Raw genomic sequence first — 22,739 nt, forward strand, 5'->3', positions numbered from 1 at the left:
CATAAGTAGAAGGAACAGTCATCCAAGGGGAACACACATTCTGAAAGACAACTTTCAATGCACTAGTTTGTAGAAGCAGATGACTTAGGACAATCAGAAACACAAGAAAGTAAGGGGGAATCTTTGAAAGGAGAGAGATGAAGTGAGATTCTTTCCAAGGAGAGAGATGAAGACAATTCAGTGTCTAAACTCTGATCACACCGCTGACTGACCCCTGAACTACCCATACAATAGCAGACTCTGAGAGGCTCAGCTAAAGCTTACGGGATGGTACTGGGAATTGAGATGCCGCCATAGAGACAGAGTTTACAGTTGGAATCTAGCCAAATGGGTTGCTTGCTGAAACAGAACATCAACTATTTTGGAGGAAAATAACAGAAATTTGAGTTTCTGCTACAACATAACATTACAACGTTCAGAAGACAAAGCAATTGTATTCTACAAACTAAGGAAATGGAAAAATGTGACTAATTCTCCATAGAATAAAAGAAACTCACTGCCTTTGAGTGGATTCCAACTTGCGACCCTACGAGACACCGTGAAAGGGTAGAACAGACCCTGTGGGTTCAATATTGTAGCTCATTGCTAAGGGGCTGGTGATTTTGAACTGAATTTTGAAGATAGCGGCCCAACGCGTAACCAGTGCATCACCAGGGCTTCTCTTAAAGTCTTCAAGGCTTCTGGGTTAGGATTTTTGATTCCGTTAAAATTTACAATTAACATATGAATTCAACTTATATTTTATACTGCTCCCTAAGCAGAGGACATTTTTCAGGTTTTTAAGTTTGTGTTGGATTAGTAACTGAACGAGAGCCCTGGTGATACATGCGGCGGAATACATGCTGAGCTGCTCAATGTAAGGTTGGTAGTTCAAACCTATCAGTCACTAGGCTGGAGGAAGAAAGCTGAGGCTGTCTATTCCTATAAAGATTTACCATCACAGAAACCCTAAATAAGGTCACTATGGGTTGGAATCAACTCACCAGCAGTCAGTTTGGATTTTGATGATGAACTGACAAGTTAGTGCCTGAGTCTAAGCCAGCAGTGCCATCGAGAAAAAATCTGACTTTCAAAGATTCGCAACTCAGCTCTCTGCCATGGAGTCGATACCAACTCATAGTGACCCAATAAGCATTGCCGCTCTGAGTTTCTGAGACTGCAACTCTTTACAGGAATCGAAGCTCTGTTTTTCTACTTCAGAGTGGTTAGTTCAAACTGATGATCTTGCAGTTAGTAACCCAATGCCTAACCACTACACCAAAACCCAAACCAACTCACTGCCATTGAGGCAATTCCAACTCATAGCGAACCTATAGGACAGGGTAGACTGACCCAGTGTGTTTCCAAGACTGGAACTCTTCATGGATGTAGAAAGCCATGCCCTTTTTCTGAAGAGTGGCTGGTGGTTTTGAACTGCCTACCTTGAGGATCAAAGCCCAACTGGTAACCAGGCCAAGACATATCAAATGGAAGTAAGCTGGAATTTTCCAATCTCATACAATTTCAATCAAATGGTGGCATAGTGGGTTATTAATTAGGCTGCTCTAAGGGAGATATGTGAGGCTTTGGATGCTTATAAAGATTTACAATTTTGGAAAACCACAGGGAACTGCTCTACTCTGTCTGATAGGTCACTATGAGCTGGAATTGATTCTAAGGCAGTGAATTTGGTTTTGCGTTAATTGTTTTTTTAATGGCTGTTTAAGGTAAACATTAAGACATTAAAAAATTGCTTTTGTGGCTGTCTTAACACATGTAGATTAAATACAGCATAAAAGACCCTCCAAACTCAAACCCACCGCTATTCAGTGGACTTCAACTCATAGTAACTCAAAATATGGTTTCTGAGACTGTAAATCTTGACAGAAGCCTTATCTGTATTCTTTGCAGTAGTTGGTAGGTTCAACTGCTCACCTTTCCAAGTCACCGTTTGGTTGGTCACCCAATGCTTAGCACACAATGGCTCTAGGCCTCTGAGCATAAAAGTTATTAGGGTGATAGAAATTGGTATATATGGTTGTAAACATAAAATAGGAACTCTAAACAGACCCTAAATGTGATAATATGTACTTGAATCCATAGAGTAACCATTTAAAATTTTTTGTCATGCAAAAAGATAGAGCTAAAAAGCCATTAGATAAAATAGAATTCTAGAGGAAAGCATAATAGGCTATCCAAAATAACCCGGGACCATCAAAGGATAGATTGAATTATTCAAGAAGGAGGAGAGAAATCACAAGGTCAGAATAAGCTATTGATCAATAGGTTCAGTTGTTGAATACAGACCTGGTTACCTGAAATTTAAGTCACGATCATATAATTTACAAAGAAAAGTTTTAGCAATAACCTATGAGCATTATAATCAAAATAATTCAAGGTTGAAAAAAAACTTGCATAGAACATTTACTATGAGGAAATTAGGAAAATGATTAAATTTTTCCAGTAAAATGTTACCAAGACTAATTGATTTCACAGCTTTATAAACTCTAATAAGCTTATTAAAAAGGCAGGGGTGAGGGTGGGATAATTCCAGCCTTACTTAAATGATTCCAGACCTCGGATTGTGAGGAAGTCTCCCCCATCTGTTTAGTATAGTAAGCATAACCTACACACCGCTGATTGCAGGCTCTGCTCACCAGTCTCAGGGTGCTGGGTTTGCATGGCCCTGACTTTGCTTCTACTGCACTTGCCTTTCTTGTTCTTTTGAAGATGGATGCACTCACCTCTCCTCCCCCTAACATGCACACAACCAGCATTCAGGAATGTGGAAATAAATATACCTATATATTATTTTTATATATAAATTTTGAAAATGGATTTATCTCACCAGTAATATTCTTTTTTCTTTTTCAGGAAGAAAGGAGGACGCTGATATGGAAAGAATTCATCTGCGTCAGTCACCGCTGAGTGACAACCATTTTGCCTATTGTCCCCTGCTGCCCTGCAAAGATCAAACCCCAAACCTAAACCCAGTATCATTGAGTCAAGTATGACTTTTAGCAACCTTATGTAAGGTTGAAAGTGCCTTGCACGGCCAGACAAACAACCCAATCTCACTCAGAAGAAGTACAGGCAGAGTGCTGGGTATGTTAGCAGGAGAGACCAGCTCCTGGACAAGAACATCATGGTCGGTAAAGTAGAGGCTTAGCGAAAAGCAAGACGTTCACTGAGTTGGATTGACGTGGTGTCTACAAAGGGCTCCCCCATAAGAACCTGTATGACAATGGAGATAGATCAAGCAGCGTTTCCTTCTGTTGTACCCAGGGTCGCTGTGAGTCAGAACTGACTAGATGGCATTGAACAACAACAGATGTTTATGGGAAGAGATGGCCTCATTTTTCTCTCACAGAGCAGCTGGTGGTTTTGAACCACTGAGATTAGGGTTAGCTGCCTAATGCCTAACAACCCACAGTGTGATCGGGGGTTATGAGAATCAGAGGTTTAAAACAATAAAATAAAACACCCCCTGCCATGCTCCCAAATCCCACAACTTTGTATGAGTCCATATGGTTCATATATAATAGGTATGAGTTTTAATCAAGAGCTCAAAATGTGGTTTTCTATTTGTTCTAAGTACCTGAGAGATGTGGGGGACAGGGGGTGGTGTGGGGGTGGCAAGGGGAGCAGGGAGGTAAATTAATTGATATCTTTCTCTATATATATTCTATTTCCTGAAACTGGAAGCAGTGTGTCTTTTTTCAGCCTCATTGTAATGCAAGAGAACTGTCAATTCCTATTAGAAATAGCATCAGATTATCAAACAGTTGAATGTTCTCAGACATTTGACTTTCTCTCTGTACAAATCTGTAATTGGGAGTTCCTGACCCCACTCTCTGCTTTTGAAACTGTGCCACTAATACCACCTGTGACACTAAGGTGGAATTTAGTCATCAACAACTTAAATTTCATTCATTAAATTAAATAAAAACCAAGTGTGGCAACTATTAATGTGATTACAAGTCAATGGAAAGAAGACCTGAGTTCTCACCACTGGCCCAATAGGTAACATCAGGATAAGCGGAGACAAGGTTGACGTTGTCAAAGATTTTTGTCTTGCATGGACCCAAGATCGATGCTAGTGGAAATAGCAGTCACGAGATCAAAAGATGCCTTGCAATAGGTTAATCTGCTGCCCAAAACCTCTGTAAAGTATTGAAGAGCAAGGGTTTACTTTGAGGACTGAGGTGTGCCTGACCCATATCATGGTATATTCCACTGCCTCATGGGCATGTGAAAGTTGGACATTGACTAAGGAAGCCCAAAGAAGAACTGATGCATGTGAATTGTGGTGCTGGAGCAGAATATTGAAAGTGCCATGGATAGCTAAAAGGACACAGGTGGCAAGACTTTGTCTTAGATACTTTGGCCATGCTGTCAGGAGAGACCAGTCCCTGGAGACGGACATCATGCTTGATGAGGTAGAGGGGCGATGATAAAGAAGTAGCCCCTCAAGGAGGCGGACCGGCACTACGGCTGCAGCAAGGGGCTCACACATAGGAGCAATAGTGAGGATGGCACAGGGCCATGCAGTTTTGGTGTGCACGGGGTTACCATGGATTGGAACTAACTTGAAGCACCTACAAAGAACACCATTTCTGTGGCAAGCACAGTGCTTACATTTGGGAGATAACATGACATGTTCCTTAGCTTCCTAGAGTTTCTATTCTAGTGAAATTCAATCATTGAAAGCAGCAGTTTTTAATCCTGGCTTTGTGTAGAAACCTGGAGCAATTATTTATTTGGTTATTTTTAATAATAAGTGCCTAATCCCTTCCCAGAGATACTGATTTTGTTGTTCTGTGGTGAGGGCCCAGGTCTCAATATTCTTTAAAAGCTTCCCAGGAAATTCTGCCAGTCATTCAGGGTTGTTCATTACCAATGAAATCTGTTACCCATTACAAAACTGCTATGGAAAAGCCATATCTAACCTCCTCTGACTTGACAAGGGGAAGCATTTACCAAAGTCCTCATCAGCCCAAGGCCAATTCCCATGAGGAAGAAGTCAGACACACCTTCTTTACCAATTCTGACACTAACGCTTCCTCCCATGGTCTCCCCTGGGGTTGATAACTGTTTGCAGTGGACACATAGAACTCACAAACAATATTTACAATAGTGGGGTTTATTAGGGAAATCAACAGGTTACAATTCAGGATCAGAAAATAGCAGGTTACAAATCTTCCAGTCAGTGTACCTCTCTCTGGTCTTTGGGCTCTCGAGCATGAGTCAGCTCTTTGACCTCTGTCCTTATTGGACAAGTGGTACCAAGCTACCTTGCTAAAAAAGGTCCAAGAGACATATCATTCCACTGTATGTCTCAGCCCAGAGGGGCTCAGCTGTTCTAACTATGGGTTGGCAAACCTAGCTCCTTAGATTAAGTGTCTGAAGGCAATTGAGCTTGCTGCCCAAAGATGCCCAGCTTTCTGCTCAGTGGGATTAGAAGCCTGCTGCTTTGTCTCACACTCTTGGTCCTGCTTCCTCTACTGCCATTACCACTTCTCTGCACCACTGTCTCTCTCATATTGAAACTGTCTCTGTATCACAGAGGTTCAATGCAAGGATCTCAGGGTCCAAAGGACTTAATTCACTCCTGCTCTTCTTTCTTGGTGGTAGTGAGAGCCCAGTTTCTGCATTTGAGTTGGCTTATTTTACATCTAGTAGGAGAGTAAAGTTAACCCAGCCCACATTACCACTTCATACATCCTACTTGCATGTTCCCACATGTGGTCGATATATAATCGTTTGTCAATTTGAGGATTCAGAGTGTAGAGGTGGAGTCTAGCTTGTCAATCAGATCATAGCCAATGAGGCCTCAGTGTGGTCATGGCCTTCTCCTGAGAATTCTGGGAAATCCAGTACTTCCTCCTTGGAGGCCAGAGACACCTCTCTCTCTGCTCACACCCTGGGAGACATAGCAGCTGACAAGACACACAGACCCACACTGATACAGCGACCCCTGCCAGCACTGAGATGTTTCCAATGATGCTGGATTCAAAGGCTTTCTACCCACTGCCCTATGATCTTCTACATTCAGTGACATTGCATGTGTTTCATCAGTCTGAAGAGGAATTTTAGATTGGTATCAGACATGTGGGCTAATATCAGACTATGGACTTGACCTGGACTGGACTGGGATGCTCTCTCAATGTTCAATTGCTCTTGTATATAAATTTCTCTATGAGTGTCTCTATGAATTTGTTTCTCTAGTCTACTCAGACTAACACACCACACAATCGTTTGGTGCAAGTTATGACTAAGACAGCCGTAATTCACTGCACCACACTCATCAATGAAATGTATAGATGGACCCTTGGGAAATTGTCAAAGAAATATGAAGGTGTTTCAAAAGGTTCATAAAACAATTCATGAAACAATTCATTTTTATTTCATTTTCCCTCAAAATCATTTTATTATGAGCTAATCCAAACATCATACAATCCCATAGTTCAGTCATATGAAGCAGTGTTGTACAATTACTACCCAAATCACTTTGGAAACATTTGCTTCCTTCTTGAACTCCTTGATATCAGCTTCCCCTCCCCCTCCCACCCCCACCCCCACCTCCCCTCTGCACCCCCCCAGGAACCCTTATTCTCGTTGTTATTTCTATAGAGTTACCTATCCTGACTTCCATATATCAAAAAACAAAGAAAAATGCCCAACAAAGAGTCAAGAAGGCTACCAACAATAAAAAAATACAACAGAGATAAACCTCAATAGTGAAAAAAGCAAAACACTATAAATATTAAAAACAAGATGAAGCCCAAAGTGTGTCACAGTGCTGTCAAGTGACAATTACTGTTCAAGTAAGATTTATCATTTTAATCTAATATCATCTCTCCACATTCTGTCTGATTACCAGGTTATTCCCGTCCCTCAATTATGGTTGGAGGGAAATCACCAGAGGGTTATTCCCTGTGTCGATCCTGCCAATGTATTTTGGGCTTCCATGGTCATCCACAGCCTTCTACAGACCAGAGTCTCCCAATTTAAGCTCTGATATCATTCCCTCATTCAGATTTGGAGTATATCACTTACAATCCTTGGATAATGGATGCTTGTGTCCTTCTTCCATGTGGGCTTAGTTGATGTCTCAGATAGCTGTATTTTTGGAAACAAGTCTTTAAGACCCCAGAAGCTATTCTATCTGATAAGTGAGCACCATCGAATTTCCTCACCACTCCTCTCTATAGCGCCCATATCTTCTGGTTCCTTCATGAAGGTGAGCACTGAGCAGGACCATGTCGTTAGAACTAATTGTTCTTAGCTTGGAGCTAGGATTAAGTGTGAGCCCCAAATCCATTCCTGAATCTGTTTGGTTTCCGTCATTTTTTTTATCTGCTTTAAGTTTGCCTTAGAAGCATCCTTGTTAATTTCTCACAGAGAATCTTATCAATCACCTCCCTGGAGCATAAGGACCTTCTATTTATAGTGTCCTTGATTATCTCCGGGTAATACTTTTAAAACACTAGTAACAGAGGGAGATCGAAAAAGTACAAGGTAGCAACCTATCACAATACCTGAATTATTCACTCATACAGAAGGCATCCTTACATGACTGAGTGCTGTTTGTGCAAACAATGGGAGTTGGGGGTCAGGTAAAACAATGATAGGTCTGCCAGACTAATATCGATCTTAAAATAGCAAGTAGGACACTGAATGGTGGGTAAATGTTAATCTGCCCACCAACAGTTCAGTACTCAGTATAGCTCTCTTCACACATCATGTAGTTTCAGTCTTAAGTTCTCAGGTAACAGATGTGCTTGAGGTCGAGTGTAGTACACCTAGTGGGGTTTCCATATCACATCCCTCTGGTGTGACCTTTGGAGCATGTTGTGTGCCTTGAAGATCCAGGATTCAATGTCCCAGTGTTCTTCAAGGCACTTTTGAAACTTCTTGCTTATCCCAAATTTAGAATTTCAGACATTGTGTCTTTTAGCTAAAATTCTGGCCACAGCTCCAGTTCACATTGTGCAGCAATTGAAATCTTGGCCATAGTAAGGTAACTAGATCTCAAAGTCTTCTGATTAAAATGCCCCATGTGTCCTGAATAGCACCTGAGAACCTTAGTTAATATGTACTGAGTGCTGCTTGCGTATCCAGATCCCTGGTGGTGCAGTGGTTAAGCACTGGACTGTTAACCGAAAGGTAAACCGTTCAAACATGCCAGCTACACTACGGGAGAACATTTGACCACCTATTTTCATAAAGATTTACAGCCTTAGAACGCCTGTGTTAAGCATTGGCTGCTCACCAGTAGGTCAGTGGTTTGAACCACGAATGGCTGTGTGGGAGAAAGAGGAGGCACTCTGTTTTCCATAAAGAGTCCCAGCCTCAGAAACCCGATGGTGCAGTTCCCCTCTGTCAAATACAATGGCTATGAGTCAGTGGCTTTAAGTTGGAGACACAGATTTGGTTCCTGACCACTACACCCGTCTGTCAGTGAAGGTTTGCGTGTGGCCTATGATGACGAATGAATCTCCGCAGAGCTTCCAGACTAAGACAGACTAGAAGAAAGACCTGATGAGCAACGTGCCAAGCTCAGTCAATGGCAACCCTATGGACCACAGCAGCCCTGGTTCATGGGACTCCCGTGAGCTGACTTGGTGGCAGCTAACAACAACAACTTGTACACTAAATATTACTTAATTTTCAAAACAATCTTTTTAAATTAAAAGATCATTTATTGGGTGCTCTTACAACAATCCATACATCGATAGCGTCAGACAGAAAAGAGGAGGTGATCCCAAGGGCTCCATAGAAAGCAAATGTTTAGAAAATAATGATGGCAGCATATTCACAGCTATCTTAATTGATGAGAAAGACTATTGTTTTGGGCTCTACACGTGAAGTCACGCAGAGAGCAAATAACCTGCTGGAGATCACCTGGCTAAAACGCGAGAACGTCATTGCCAACACACTGCTCTTCCTCATAGGGCTCCTTCCCAGGGTCCAAGAGAGTGTGTGGGTCAGAGTGGATTGAGGAAAAGGGGCAGGAGAAGTACTTCCGGGGCAGGATAAGACTTGAGACACTGCAGAGCCATATCTTGCTGTAGCTGCTCTTCTATCTGGAATTAAAAATTAGAAATCTTGCCCCTTCTCAACATCATTGTGCTTGGGAACACATCGTCAATTCCATTCCTCTTGATCTTTGCAGATAGAATTGAAGAAAGACGCCATCACATCTTCCTTTCTCCTTTCACCGGCTAAGTAAAAACTTCCAGAGATATTTGGGGCTGGAGAAAATGGAGAAGTGATTGCTAAGTGTCTTCATCCTCACCTCCTTCTCTCTTCTCGGGCTCTTGGGCTTTTAAAAATCTAAACTGTTCCTCTCTCTCCCAGGAAAGGAAAGGATGCATTCATTACACTACAGTGTGAATGACTGATAGGGTTTCATGTGCCACATTCCCTGGAGACAGTCACATTTTAGCAGGGAACAAAGCGTTCAGTTTGGGAGTCTGATACACGTGGATTTGAATCTTCGCCTGCACACTGGTTATGTAATATCTGGCAAGTAACCTAACCCCTCTAAGCTTCAACTTCCTCATCTCTAAAAAGGGACTAATACCTCAGAGGGTTGCAGTCAGGACTTCAAACCCTTGAGAATGTGTCTAGTGCAGTGCCTGACACATAGTAGGTGCCTGTTAAGTAGCTATTGCCTTTTCTTTCACCTGGAGAACAGAACTCACGGATCAGTAAGACAGGGGTGAAAGTTCTTTGAGGTGTATTTGCGAGGAAATCTCATCAGCAGATGGTCTCGTTTCCTCTTCTCCATCTACTGTGCTAGTAGTTTAAGGCATTGTTGAGGACCACATTGAACTTTCTCACAGGATGCTATTCTCTCTCTCTCTCTCTCTCTCTCTCTCTCTCTCTCTCTCTCTCTCTCTCTCTCTCTCTCCAGGACCCATTGCTATGGGACACAGGTGCTTCACAGAAAGATTATAATTATATTTCACATTCTGGGTTCTTATCTACCCTACCCTCCAGCCCTAAAGCCTATACCAACACATAGCTACAAAGGTGAATGTCTAATCTCTGATGCTTCTGCAATTTGAATGCTGCTAGAATTTTGGAAGGAACTGCCACCTCTTGACCTTTCTTTCTACAGAGTCTGAGATGCCGCTCCTCTGAATGAAAGACTAGAAACTGTTCACATGAAATGTGGCTGAAATGGAAACCTATCTCAGAATGTGTGCCTTTGTTACAATGCATTAAAAAGGTAAGTGTTATTAACGAACAATGCAACGCCGTTAATTACCAAGCTCTCAAGGAAGCTTTGTGCAAAAGCTTGACTTTCATTATCTCTTCTTGTCATCCTTGTAAAACATCCCATTAGACTTTCGACTAACACCGAGAACCCCAGCTGACAATGGAAACTGCATCGCTTAATTGCTATTACCTTTGAAAATTTGAAATATGATTTTTTTTTCACCCTAATTGCTTCAGGAAAAGCAGCTTGGCTCTGAGGACTAATTTGGGTGAGCTAAGGATTGAGATGGAGCCGGCTGTTGTAGCCAAATTCTTCTGAAAGTGCAGATCTCGGGCCGCGATGAGTCAGCGTCGACTGGATGGTAGTGGGTTTCGTTTTTGGTTTTGCAGTGGAAGAGTTGGGTTCTGGCTTCTCTTTGACTGGCTTTAAAGGCTCAGATCTGAAGCCCCAATTACTGGATGTCAACCTTGTCAAAACACACCATCTCCTTCTCTCCAGTAAAGTCAGAAGAAGGACAGTCCCTCAAGGGTCCTGGTGAAGGTCAACGGCCTAGTTTCTGCAAGGAATGATCAGAGAAGAGGCAAGAAGTGTTGATCCTCCTTAGCGTCTTCAGGCAATCAACTACATCAAAGAGAGAGAAATCACAGGGAGAGGGCATTCTCGGAGTGTGTGTGTGTGTGTGTGTGTGTGTGTATGAAAGTTTCAGTCTTTGGAACAAGTATAAACTGTAAAACCACCAACACATTTGGTTAGCTATCTGGTAGTGCGAGGTACAACCATGAACCCAATGGCAGAGCTACAACAGGCGTGCCAATCACTGGATCTGGTGATGCTGTTGTTAAATCGTCACTGCCACCGAGTGGATGCTGATTCATAGTGACCCGACCCTGGAGCACAGAGCAGAAGGATCCTGTGGGTTCCTGAGGCTATGCATTTTAACACGAGCAGAAAGTCTCGGTTTCCCTCAGAAGAGTGCCTGGGGTTTTTGAACTGCTGACCTTGAGGCTCGCAGCCCAACTGCATTACCCACTGTGCCACCAGGGCCGCTGGGTGGTTAGTTGCCGTCAAATCAGCCCCGCCTCCTGGTGACCCTGTGCACAACGGAACACCGCAGCGCCTCTCAGATGCCAGGAGCATGGCGGAGGATTTGATGAGTTAATTCAAACCAAGTGAAGGCCTGAAATATCTCACAGAGTCCACGATGGCCATGGTTTTTTGCAACGTGTTTTCTGGACTTGTTTTTTTTTTTTAAGCAAAGTCTTCTTTGCTGGCTTGTGAACACAGCCACCCTCATCCATTTCCTAAAATAATTCATTATAAATTGTGACAGGCTTCCAGGAGCCTGGCCGGCGGCATGGCCCGATCGGCTGCCCAGGTCTCACTTTTCTGTCCTGGTCATCTCTGACAAGTTCCATGTGTGACCGGTCAGGAGACCGCTGAGTCCCGTCCACACATTTTTCGGATGAGCTTCATTTTATTTTTAATTTCCCCACAAATGCACGCCAGGCGCAGATTTGGTCAGTTGCAGACAGAGCTCTGTAATCTCTGCCGCCCTTCCGCAGTTCATCCTGCCCGACGAATGAAGGTCTAGTTACACCTCAAAGCCGTTCTGATGGCTGCTCCAAGAGACCCTCCCAGCAGAGGACACGGATGCGAGGTGCCCCGGCACTCGCTGGGGGGCCAGAGGGGGGGGTGTCAGGCCTGCTGCAAGAGAAGCGCCCTGACCACGGCCGGAGAGCCCACACTGCCTGCACATTTCTTAGCTCAGCGGCCTTCAGCCACCACGGAACAGCAAATAAATTGTTTTCTTATGTTGGTAGGGAAATGATTTGTTTTCTGACTCCATCTGATTTTTTTTTCCCCAAGAGAGCTGAACTCCTTCATAGGAATGCTTCCTATTTCCCCTCGATAGGCACCTGGCTTTTGTGTAGATTCGGTGACTTCTGACAACCAGTCTTAACAGCAGAGAGGCAGGTCTCTCATGCTCGCCAGGCCCATTTCAGACATTTCCCAGGTCTGTTCAGGCCTGTGTGACTCTCTCACTCCCCCTCTAGTTGACTGCTAGAGGCCATCAACACAGTACCTGGTCCTGGGTGAGCACGCCAAAGACTTGTCCAATAAAATGGGACCAGGGAGCAAAGGAGCAGAGCCTGTTTTTTCTGGCATCCAAAGAGTTTAATAGCCTAATTCAGGGGAGAGGAGCTATTCCTAAGGATGCATGATGATAAACCATCATGTTGATAAATGAGCAGAATATGAGCAAACGGCCCCCACAAAGACTATGGGAGCAGAAGGATCCTGAGGCACCAAGGACTAGGTTCTGCCACCGGAGAAGTGTGTGGTGTGACATATTTCATTCCTCTCTGCCTATTGCTCCCCACCAAGGGACATTTTACAAGATTCTCTGACCGTTGCTGAAAGAGCCCAGGAAACCAGAAGGACCTTGCTCATTTCTATTGGAATCTCTGGAACAATGACCTCGGGAGCAAACCCAGGTGGATCCGGAGAGGAAGACTGCCGTGTGCGGCAGGGCCTCTGACCATGGAGTTCCTCAACGCGCAGGAGGCGACGTTTGCTTCAGTCCTTTGACTTGGCCTCGTGAGGGATGAACCGATTGTACAAAAGGGTCCAGCAAATGCCTCCCGATCTGAGCCCTGAGCAGGAGATGAGAGGTGGAGGTCATGGCAGAGGAAACGCTGCCCCCACTGGCAGAAGGCTGGTGTGCTTGCTCTTCTACCACCCGCCAGGCTGGGGCCCAATTGCCCTCTGGACAAGCCAACCTTGGTACTCACCCAACTTGAGAATCTCTTGAGCCCTTCCTGTCGCCATGCCCCACCCCATCCCGTTCCACCCTCTCATCTTTTTCTTTTTTTCTCCTCCTTGGCAGCCCCTCTTGTTTTCAAATGTTTACCCAGAGTCAGAACCTGAGTAGCCCTCATGAGGCCTAGGGGGCCAGGAGAGGAAAGCACCCCCCAAAAAGAGAGTCCTTGGTAAACTTGTAGAACACATCGAGAGAATGGCTGCTACTTCTCTCTGGCTTCTGATAGATTCTCTCTCTCTCACTATTTCCCCCTCCCTCTCTCCCTGGTTGACCGTGGTTCATGTCTCTGGCTTGCAAAATGTCTAGAGTCCTGGACCAGCCCAAGTCAGATGGCTTTTTTTGGGAACACAGGTGTCATCTGTGCTCAGAAGGCTTCATCTCAGTGGTCTCAACTTGATCAGGACATCCGGATTTTGTAACATCATTTTATAACTGTTCCCCCAACCCGGAGTCCATCCTTCAGAGCTCTGAGGACATGTAACTGGACGCCACTCCAGTGCCCCTCCCTCTCCGCGGTGCACTCGTGTCACCTGCCGCCCTGGCATCATCATGTAGGCATGCACTGTCACACTCCCAACCGGAATGTCAGCTTGCTGTTTGAGATTCACACCGACACTCAGTCCCCAGAGGGCTCCTCCGGGAGCCAGGGCGGCCTGCACTTGGGAACACATTAAAGCACAGGAGTCCCCTCACTTCTTGGCAGCACTTCAAGCGCTTGCCCAATGAAGAGATCGTGACAGCATACTTGTAAACGCCACAGGCCCCAAGGGCTCAAACACCATGATATTTATGCTCTCAGGGTGGAGAGCCAAAATAGTTGGGTTGTTATTCAGACATGGGTCTCTTAGTAGGGGCCAGCATTGCTGACACCTGTTAATTGGCATTTGTACGAAGGGAGTTGAGAGGGGTGGGGGACCTTTGGAGCCACTGCCAACCTGTACCTGATCAGCGGGGAGTCCAGCTAGGCTTTGGCCCACCCAGCTGGTAAGATTCCCCCGGGGAGGATGAGCAACTGAGGGCTAGGGTTGCCAGCGAGGATCATCAGAGAAGAAAAGAGGAAGGAGGGTGTGAAGAAAAAAGACTAGGAGGGAAATAAAAAAATAGAGAGAGGGTGGGTATTTTTAGATTTGCTAGCACAGAATTTTATGCTTTATAACACCCAGGTCCCTACTGCTGCGGCACCACGTCTACAGGCCTAGCTTGGAATATATATTCCTTGCCCCTGCTGATCTTCAGCCTGGAGATCCCACCAATTTTTAAACGATCACACTCTCCAAAGAATTTTCTCTAAAAATCCCAGATTCCCTCCCATCCCAAGTCTGGCTCTTCCTCCTGGTAACATCATTTGCTTAATAATTTATTCTATCGGTTGTTGTTGGAAACAGCTACAGCAAAATATAGACCAATCAAAAAGTTGTACAAGTAATGTTCCATGACATCGACTACATCCATCATATTGTGGACCTCTCCTCGGCCTCCTTTCCTGAATTGTTCCTCCTCCCTTGACACAAGCTCTCTGCCCTCTATGCATGTGAAAGTTGGACACTGAGTAAGAAATGCCGAAGATTAATGGAAGCATTTGAAATCCAGTGCTGGTGAAGATGATTGTATATCCCACGAACCAAAGCAACCAACAAATCTGTATCGGAAGAACAGTCCAAATGTTCCTCAGAGCTAGGATGGTAAGATTTCATCTCACATAATTTGGACATGTGGTCAGGAAACACCAGACCCTGAAGAAGGACACAGTGTTTGACAAAGTAGAATGACAGACAAAAAGAGGAAGTTCCTTTATGACATGGGTTGACAGTGGCTGCAACAATGAGCTCAAATATACCAACAAATGTGAGGAGATTGCAGGACCAGGCAGTGTTACGTTCTGTTGAGCATAGGTGTGCTACAAGTTAGAACTGAATTGATGAGGCCTAACAACAATGTCAAGGTCAGGTTAAAGCTGAAAAATTTTAGAGCCAGTCCAGAGGAGCCAAAATAAAACCTTGAGTCTACCCCACTGGAATCTCAAGAATACATGTTATGCATTGAACACGAACGATGAGCTGTGGGATGGTCTCAAGAATGCCATATGTGGAGAAAGTAGACTATCATTGAAAAGACAAGAAAGACAGAAAACATCCAAGCGGATGTGACTCTTGTACTTGCTTTCCATCATAGAGTAGCCAAAGCAAATGGAAGAAATGATGAAGTAAACGAGTTGAACAGAAAATTTCAGAGTAGCTGGGCAAGCAAAGTAAAGTATTACAAAGAAAGGAGTAAAGACCTAGAATGAGAAAGCTAGCGATGAAGAACTCACTCAGCCTATTTTAACGAAAAGCACTAAAGAAAAAATCAAGTTGTAACATTGAAAGATTCTATGGGCAAATGTTACATGATGCCGGAAGCATCAACAGAAGATCAAAGGACTATACAGAATCATTTGATCAAAAAGAAAGGTCGCTACTCTACCAGTTCAAGAAGTATCACACGATCAAGAATTGATGGTATTCAAAGAAGAAGTTCAAGCTTCAATGAAGCTAGCGGTCACAAGGCTCCAGGAATTGACCGAATACCAACAGAAACATTTCAACAAGCTGATGAAGTTTGGGAGTCACTCGCTCACTCATCTATTCCAAGAAATTTGGAAGTCAGCTACCTGGCCAAACAACTGGAAGAGATCCATATTTGTGCTCATTCCAAGGAAAGGTGAAAAGAATGTAGAAATTATAGATCAATATCATTAATACCACAAGCAAGTAAAATTTTGCTGAAGATCATCCAACAGCAGTTGCAGCAGCACATTGATAGGGAGCTGCCAGAGGTTCAGACATGATTCAGAATGGATGTGGAACAAGGCTTAGCGCTGCGGATGTCAAATGGATCTGGGCTGAATGCACAGAATACCAGAAAGGTATTAGTTTTATTTTACTAGAAATCAAAGAACATATTGCATTGGGCAAGTCTGCTACACCAGATGTCTTTAAAGGTTTGAAGAGAAGGGATATCATATGCATGTGATAATTGAGCAATGACTAAGGAAGACTGAAGGAGAACTGATGCACTTGAAGCGGGGCATTGACAAAGAGTATTAAAAGTATTATGGAGCAAGAGAAGGGCAAACACATCTGGTTTTGTAAGAGCTATAGCCAGAACATTCCTTAGACGTGAGGATAGCCAGACTTTGCTTCACATACTTTGGACATGTTATTAGGAAAGGGGAGTCCCCAGGACAGACATCATGGTTAGTAAAGTAGAAGCTCAGCAAAAAAGAGGCAGACTGAACCAAAAAGCTGAGTCAAATGAGGTGGATTGGCACCAAGGCTACAACGGTAGGCTCAAACATAACAAGTGTGAGGCTAGCCCGGGACCAGGTCGTGTTTCATTCCATTATACACAAGAGGCCCTATGAAGCAGAATCAAATCGGTGGCACCTAACAACAACAGTGGTGAACACAAAGAAATATAATTGATCCATTTAAACTGCGATGTTGACAAAGAAAATAAAATATAGCATGGACTAAATGGACAAATTGGTGTGAAATCCAAGCAAAATGCTTCTTTGAAGTGAAATGGTGACACTCTTGTCCCTATATTTTGAACAGGCCATCTGTAAAAACCCATCCTTAGCAAAGGACCTCATGTTTGGTCATGTAGAAGGTCTGTGAAAACGAGGTGAAAGCTCAAGGAAATGGGATGACACCGTATTCGCGACAGTAGACTCAAGGGGGCCGATGATCATGAAGATGGCGAAGGCTGGGCAACATTTTCTTCTGTCCAACAAAAAGCTTACACCGGTCAAAGCTGATTCAAGAGCTACCGCAGTTAACTATTTGTAGTCTTTAACTATTAAACTCTAACAATTAAAGATATGGATCTTCCTCCTCAAAAGATGGCTATCAGAGAGTAGGCGGCAATAACAGCAAGTCTTCCCTTCCTTTCTGGTACATTCTGAAATGTGCTGGCAGTCAGATCACCAAGCAACCAGATAAGCTGGTCCTATGATCTCTAGTCTCCATCTTTTAGGCAATCAGCCAAGCAAGGTACAGGAAAGATGCCGCTTCAGGCTACTCCGAAAGTGTTCAGAAAGCAGAATCAGCAAATAAATCCTTCATCAATGTGGTGTGGAAAGGTTAAATGAATTTCCAGGCCCAGAACAACTATACATGGAGCTGCTAGGCTGCCTAAATCATACTCCATTCTTAGACTCCATTCACAAGAAGGGAGAGATGACGTTATCACTTATCTTGACTATCACGTATTTAATTAGTGACAAAATATATTACTGAACCATTAACTTAATTAACCAATTTTCAGAAACAGGTTTTGATGAAACATTTCCACTTTCCCCTCTGTGTTATAGGGAGTCCTGGTGGAATTGCTAACCACACCCCTCAGTTACTCTAAGACAAATACGAGGGTCTCTGCTCCTGGGAAACCCTTAATCGAGCTACTGTTGTCGTTGGGTCATTGGTAGGTGCTATCAGGCCACTTCCGACTCAGAGCTATCCTAGGTACAATGGAAGGAAATAATGTTCTGTCCTCTGCCATCCTCGCAGCTGTTCTTTTGTTTGAGCGCATTGCGCAGCCCCGGTGTCAATCCTCCGTGTGCAGCATCTTCCTCCTTTCCATTCTCACTGTTCTTGCCTCTGAGGAGCATTCTGGCCATACTTCTTCCAAGACATATTTGATCATTCTTTTGGTGGTCCATGGTACTTTCAAGATTCTTCTCCAGCACTATTATCCAAAAGCAGAAATTCTTCCTCAGTCTTCCTTATTCAATGTCTAACTTTCACATGCACCTGAGGCAATTGAAAGTACCATGGCTTGGGTTAGGGATACCTTAGTCTTCAAAGTAACCTCCTTGCTTTTCAACACTCTAAAGAGGTTTGGTGCAACATGTTTACCCAATGTAAGGCATTGTTTGATCTCCAGATTACTGCTTCTATGAGCATTGATTGTGGATGCAAGTAAGACAAGAGAGAGAGAGAGAGAGAGAGAGAGAGAGAGAGAGAGAGAGCACTTCAATGCTTTCTCCGCTAATCAAAATGTTACCTACTGATCCAGTTGTGAACTTTGTTTTCTTTACATTGAATCGAAATCCATACTAACGACTAAAATATGCGATCTTCATCAGCAAGTGCCTCAAGTCCTCCTCATTTTCAGCAAGCAAGGAGTGTCATCTGAACAGCACAGGCTGTTAGCAAGCCTTCCTCCAGTCCTGATGTCACGTTCATCTTCATGTAATCCAGTTTCTCTGATGACTGGCTCATCTTACAGATTTAAAAATATGGTCTGAGAATGCAACCCTGGCTTCCATGCATTTTCCCCTTATTCGGCTCAAACTACTGCCTCTTGATTCATAACTAGGTTCCACATGAGCACAATGAAGTGCTCAAGGCTATCCATAATTTGTAATTGTCTACACAGTCAAATTCCTTGGCATAGTCAACAACACACAAGTACATATCTTTCTGGTGTTCCCTACTTCCAGCCAAGATGCATCTGACATCAGCAATGATATCCCTTCTACCATGTCCTCTTCTGAATCTGGCCTGAACCTCTGGCAGCTCCCTGTCAGTGTGCTGCTACAACCGTTGTTGGATGATTTTCAGTAACATTTTACTTGTATGTGATATCTATAATTTATGCATTCTGTTGGGTCGCTTTTCTTTGGAATGGGCACAAATATGGATCTCTTGCAATCAGTTGGTCAAGGAGCTGTCTTCCTAATTTCCTGGCGTCCGTGAGTATTTCCCGTGCTTCACTATCTTGTTGAAATATTTCAATTGGTATTCCATCAATTGCTGGAAACTTGTTTTTGGCTAATGCTTTGAGTGCAGCTTGAGTTTCTCCCATTCAGCATCATTGTTATCGCTTATATGCTACCTTCTGAAATGGTGAACTGCCGAATAGTTCCTTTTGGTACAGTGACTGTATATTCTTTCTATATTCTTCTAATGCTTCCACATCTTTCAATATATTGTCCTAGAATCTTTCAATATTACAACTTGAGGCTTGAATTTTTTTTTTAGTTCTCTGAGCTTAAATATGCTGAGCAAGTACTTTCTAACTCTAAGTTTTTGCACATTTCATTGTAATATATTTACTTTGTCTTCTTGAGCTGTCCTTTGAAATTTTCTGTTCAGCTCTTTGACCTCATCGTTTCTTCCATTTTCCTCAGCTACTCTATGATAAAGAGCAAGGGTCAGAGTCTTTTCTGACATTCAATCCAATCTTTTTGTTCTTTCTTGTCCTTTTAATGATCTTTTGCCTTCTTCAAGAATGATGTTTACCAAAAAAGCTCACTGCCATCAACTAGACTTTTACTCATAGAAACCCTGTAGGACAGGGTATAATTGTCCCTGTGGGTTTCGGAGACTGAAAACCTTTATAGGAATAGAAAACTTCATCTTTCTCCCTAGGTACAGCTGGTGGTTTCAAACTGCTGACCTTGTGGTTAAGCCGCTCACAGAGTAACTGCTACACCACCAAAACTCCTCCCTTCCCCAGATGAGCCCATTGGATGTTTGTGTGTTCCATCCGACGAAGTCCACGTGCATGGTCCCTTTCTGTATTGTTGAGAAATGTCTTTGATATGAAGAAGCCATTGGTCTTGCAAAATTCTATCATGCAATCTCTGGCTTTATTTCTATTACCCAAATCGTATTTTCCAACTACTGTTTCTTCCTCTTGATTGTGTGTATGAACCATTTAGATAGGAGATGTTAGTATGATTCTTCAAGGTCTGCATCACCAGCTTTAGTGGTTGGTACATACATTTGAGTAATAAATATATTGAGTGGACTTCCTTGTACTTCAAGATTGATCTCAAAATGTCCTTTTTGATGAGGAATGCAATACTCTTCCTCTTGAATCTGTCCTTCTTGGAAGAGTCCACATGATTTTTCTGGTTCAGATTGTCCAGTACCAGTCCATTTCAACTCACTAATATCCAGAATATTAATATTTATACATTTTTTACAATTTCAATGTTCTTAGATCCATATTTTTGACATTCCAAATTTCTATTATTAATTGATATTTATATCTGTTGCTTTTCATTTTGACCTCAATAGATGTAGGTCCCACAGGCTTTACTCTGTCCCTGTCATTATGGTCAACTCTACCTGGAGAAGGCAGCTCTTCTTCTGTCCTAATTTAAGTGCCTTCTGAACTGAAGGGCTCATCTTTTGGCACTATCTATGACAGTGTCCTGCTTCTGCTCATGAAGTTTACAGGATCTGATAATGTTTCTGTGCTATCCATCAGCTTTCCAGTGGCTAATTCCTCCAAGTGGACATCCTATCCCTTCTTTGTAGTTTGTTCTTAGTCCAGAACTCTGATGAACATGTTCACTTTGGGTGGCCTCGTTGGTATCTGAAACACCAGCGACATAGCGTCTAGCATCAGAGCAATACATAAGCAACCACAGATTGATAGGCAAGGTCATTATTAGTTGGAATTAACCTGATAGCAGCGGGACCTCTATATAGTCCACTCTTAATTATTACTGTCATTGTTGTTTGCCATTGAATCTCTTCTCACTCAAGACCATTGTATAAGACAGCATAGAACTTCTCTACAGGCTGTGAACAGGAGCAGATCACCTCCTTTAGAATGGCTGGCGGGTTCGAACTATTGATCTTTTGATTAGCAGCCAAGTGTTGTAACTATGGTGCCACCACTCCTGATTTAAGGTCTTCTAGTGATCAAATGCTCACACAGGTGCATTACAGCTAACAACACTCACACACACACATTGTACTACACTGGCTATTTTCAGGGAAATGACAGGCATTGCACCAGAGATAGTCAAGCAGAAGACTCGTGAAGGCCTGTGTCTTTAAAGCTAAATCTAAAGACATGAGAAAATTACAATTGCTTATTTAGTTAGAGGAACAAGGAACTCTTTTTTCCCTCAACTATGAATGATTGCCATTTCATGGTTTATTTGTTATCCTCCCATCTGGGGGGCCAAAAAATGACTCAGTGCCCACTCAAATTTTCTCATTCAACGACCTCCTCACTCAGTATTCAAGAGAGGGTTTCTGAACTTTCAATAGCTGTAGTGGTTGTTGTTAGGTGCTACTGACTCAGTCCTGACCATAGAAACCCTCCGCTCAGAATGAAACCTTGCCCAGTCCTGTGCCATCCTCACAATTGTTCCTACCCCTGAGTTCACTGTTGCAACCACTGTGTCAATCCATCTCCTTCAGGGTCTTCCTTTTTTGCGGCCCCTCCACTTGACTATGCATAATGTCCTTTTCCAAGGGCTGGTGTCTCCTGTCAATATGCCCAAGTATCCAAGATGGATTGATTTTTCCTTTGGGCATTCTGTGGTCCTTTCAATATTCTTTTCCAGCACCACAATCAACTGCATAGATTCTTCTTCAGTTTTCCTTATTCAATGTCCAACTCTCACATGCATCTGTGGCAACTGAAAACACTATTGCTTGAGTCAGGCCCACGCTGATCCTCAAAATCACATATTTGTTCTTCAGTAATGTAGAAAGGTCCTGTGTAGCAGATTTTACCTAATGCAACGCATCCATGAACATTGATTGTGGATCCAAGAAAGAAAAAATCCTTGACAATGTCAATCTTTTCTCCATGATGTTACCTATTGATCCAGTTGTGAGGATTTTGGTCTTCCCTACATTGAGTTTCAGTCCACACTGAAGGCTACAATCCTTGATCTTCAACGGCAAGTGTTACAAATCCTCCTCACTTTTAGCAAGTAAGGTTGTGTCATCGTCATATCGTAGGTTGTTGATGAGCCTTCCTCCAATCCTGATGCCACATTCTTCCTCATATAACCCAGCTTCTCTGATTATTTGCTCCTTGTATATTTTTAAACGTTTTTTCAAATTCTCAGTTGTTTAGTATATCTGGATAGCTAGCACCCACCTTAATAGTACTTTCCTCAACCCCGAGCCCCCTCTAACTTTCCCACTAGTTTGGCTGGTTCCTCCATTGGTAGCTTCATTCACTGAATATTGTTATCAAAGTGTGGGATTTCTGTGACTCAAATCGTCAGCACACACTCTGAGCATTTCAGCACAGATGAAGGGTCAGGGACAATAGCCTGGCCTAGACACCACTCTCCCTTCAACATGCAACAACTCCCTCCATGCTATGGTGCTGCTGAAAACTACTGACAGTACCACGGACTGCCAAAAGAACTCACACGTCTGTTTTGAAAGAAGTATAACCAGGATGCTCCTTAGAAAGTAGAATAGTGAGACTTTATCTCCTGTACATTTGACATGTCACCAGGAGAGACCAGTACCCCAGAAAAGACATAACGTTTGGTCAAGAGAGGAAGATCGTTGGAGAGATGGAGTGACCCAGTGGCTGTAGCCGTGAGCTCAGACATAACAGTGATGGGGATGGAATAGGAGTGAGCAGTGCTTTTGTTCTGTTGCACACAGGGTTGCTATGAGCGTGCACTGATTGGAAGCCACTTAACAAGAACTCCCTGCCATTTGTTCTGCCTGGCTTCAGAGCCAACTACCTGGCGTCAAGCTCTTCAAGCTCCACCTCTTTTTTTTTAACCAACTAGAATTTTATTGTTCTTAGTAAGCTATCTCATATTTCACTAGCCAAATTCCCTAATCTTGACAAAGGACTAGCATGCCCCCCTACTCCCTTCAGCAGGAGGTTGTTACCTCAAATGGCAGAGGGTGCTGATGCTGTTTTGTAAATTGTACAATG

The sequence above is a fragment of the Tenrec ecaudatus genome, chromosome 2 (assembly GCF_050624435.1).
Source record: "Tenrec ecaudatus isolate mTenEca1 chromosome 2, mTenEca1.hap1, whole genome shotgun sequence".
Classification (NCBI taxonomy): Eukaryota; Metazoa; Chordata; class Mammalia; order Afrosoricida; family Tenrecidae; genus Tenrec; species Tenrec ecaudatus.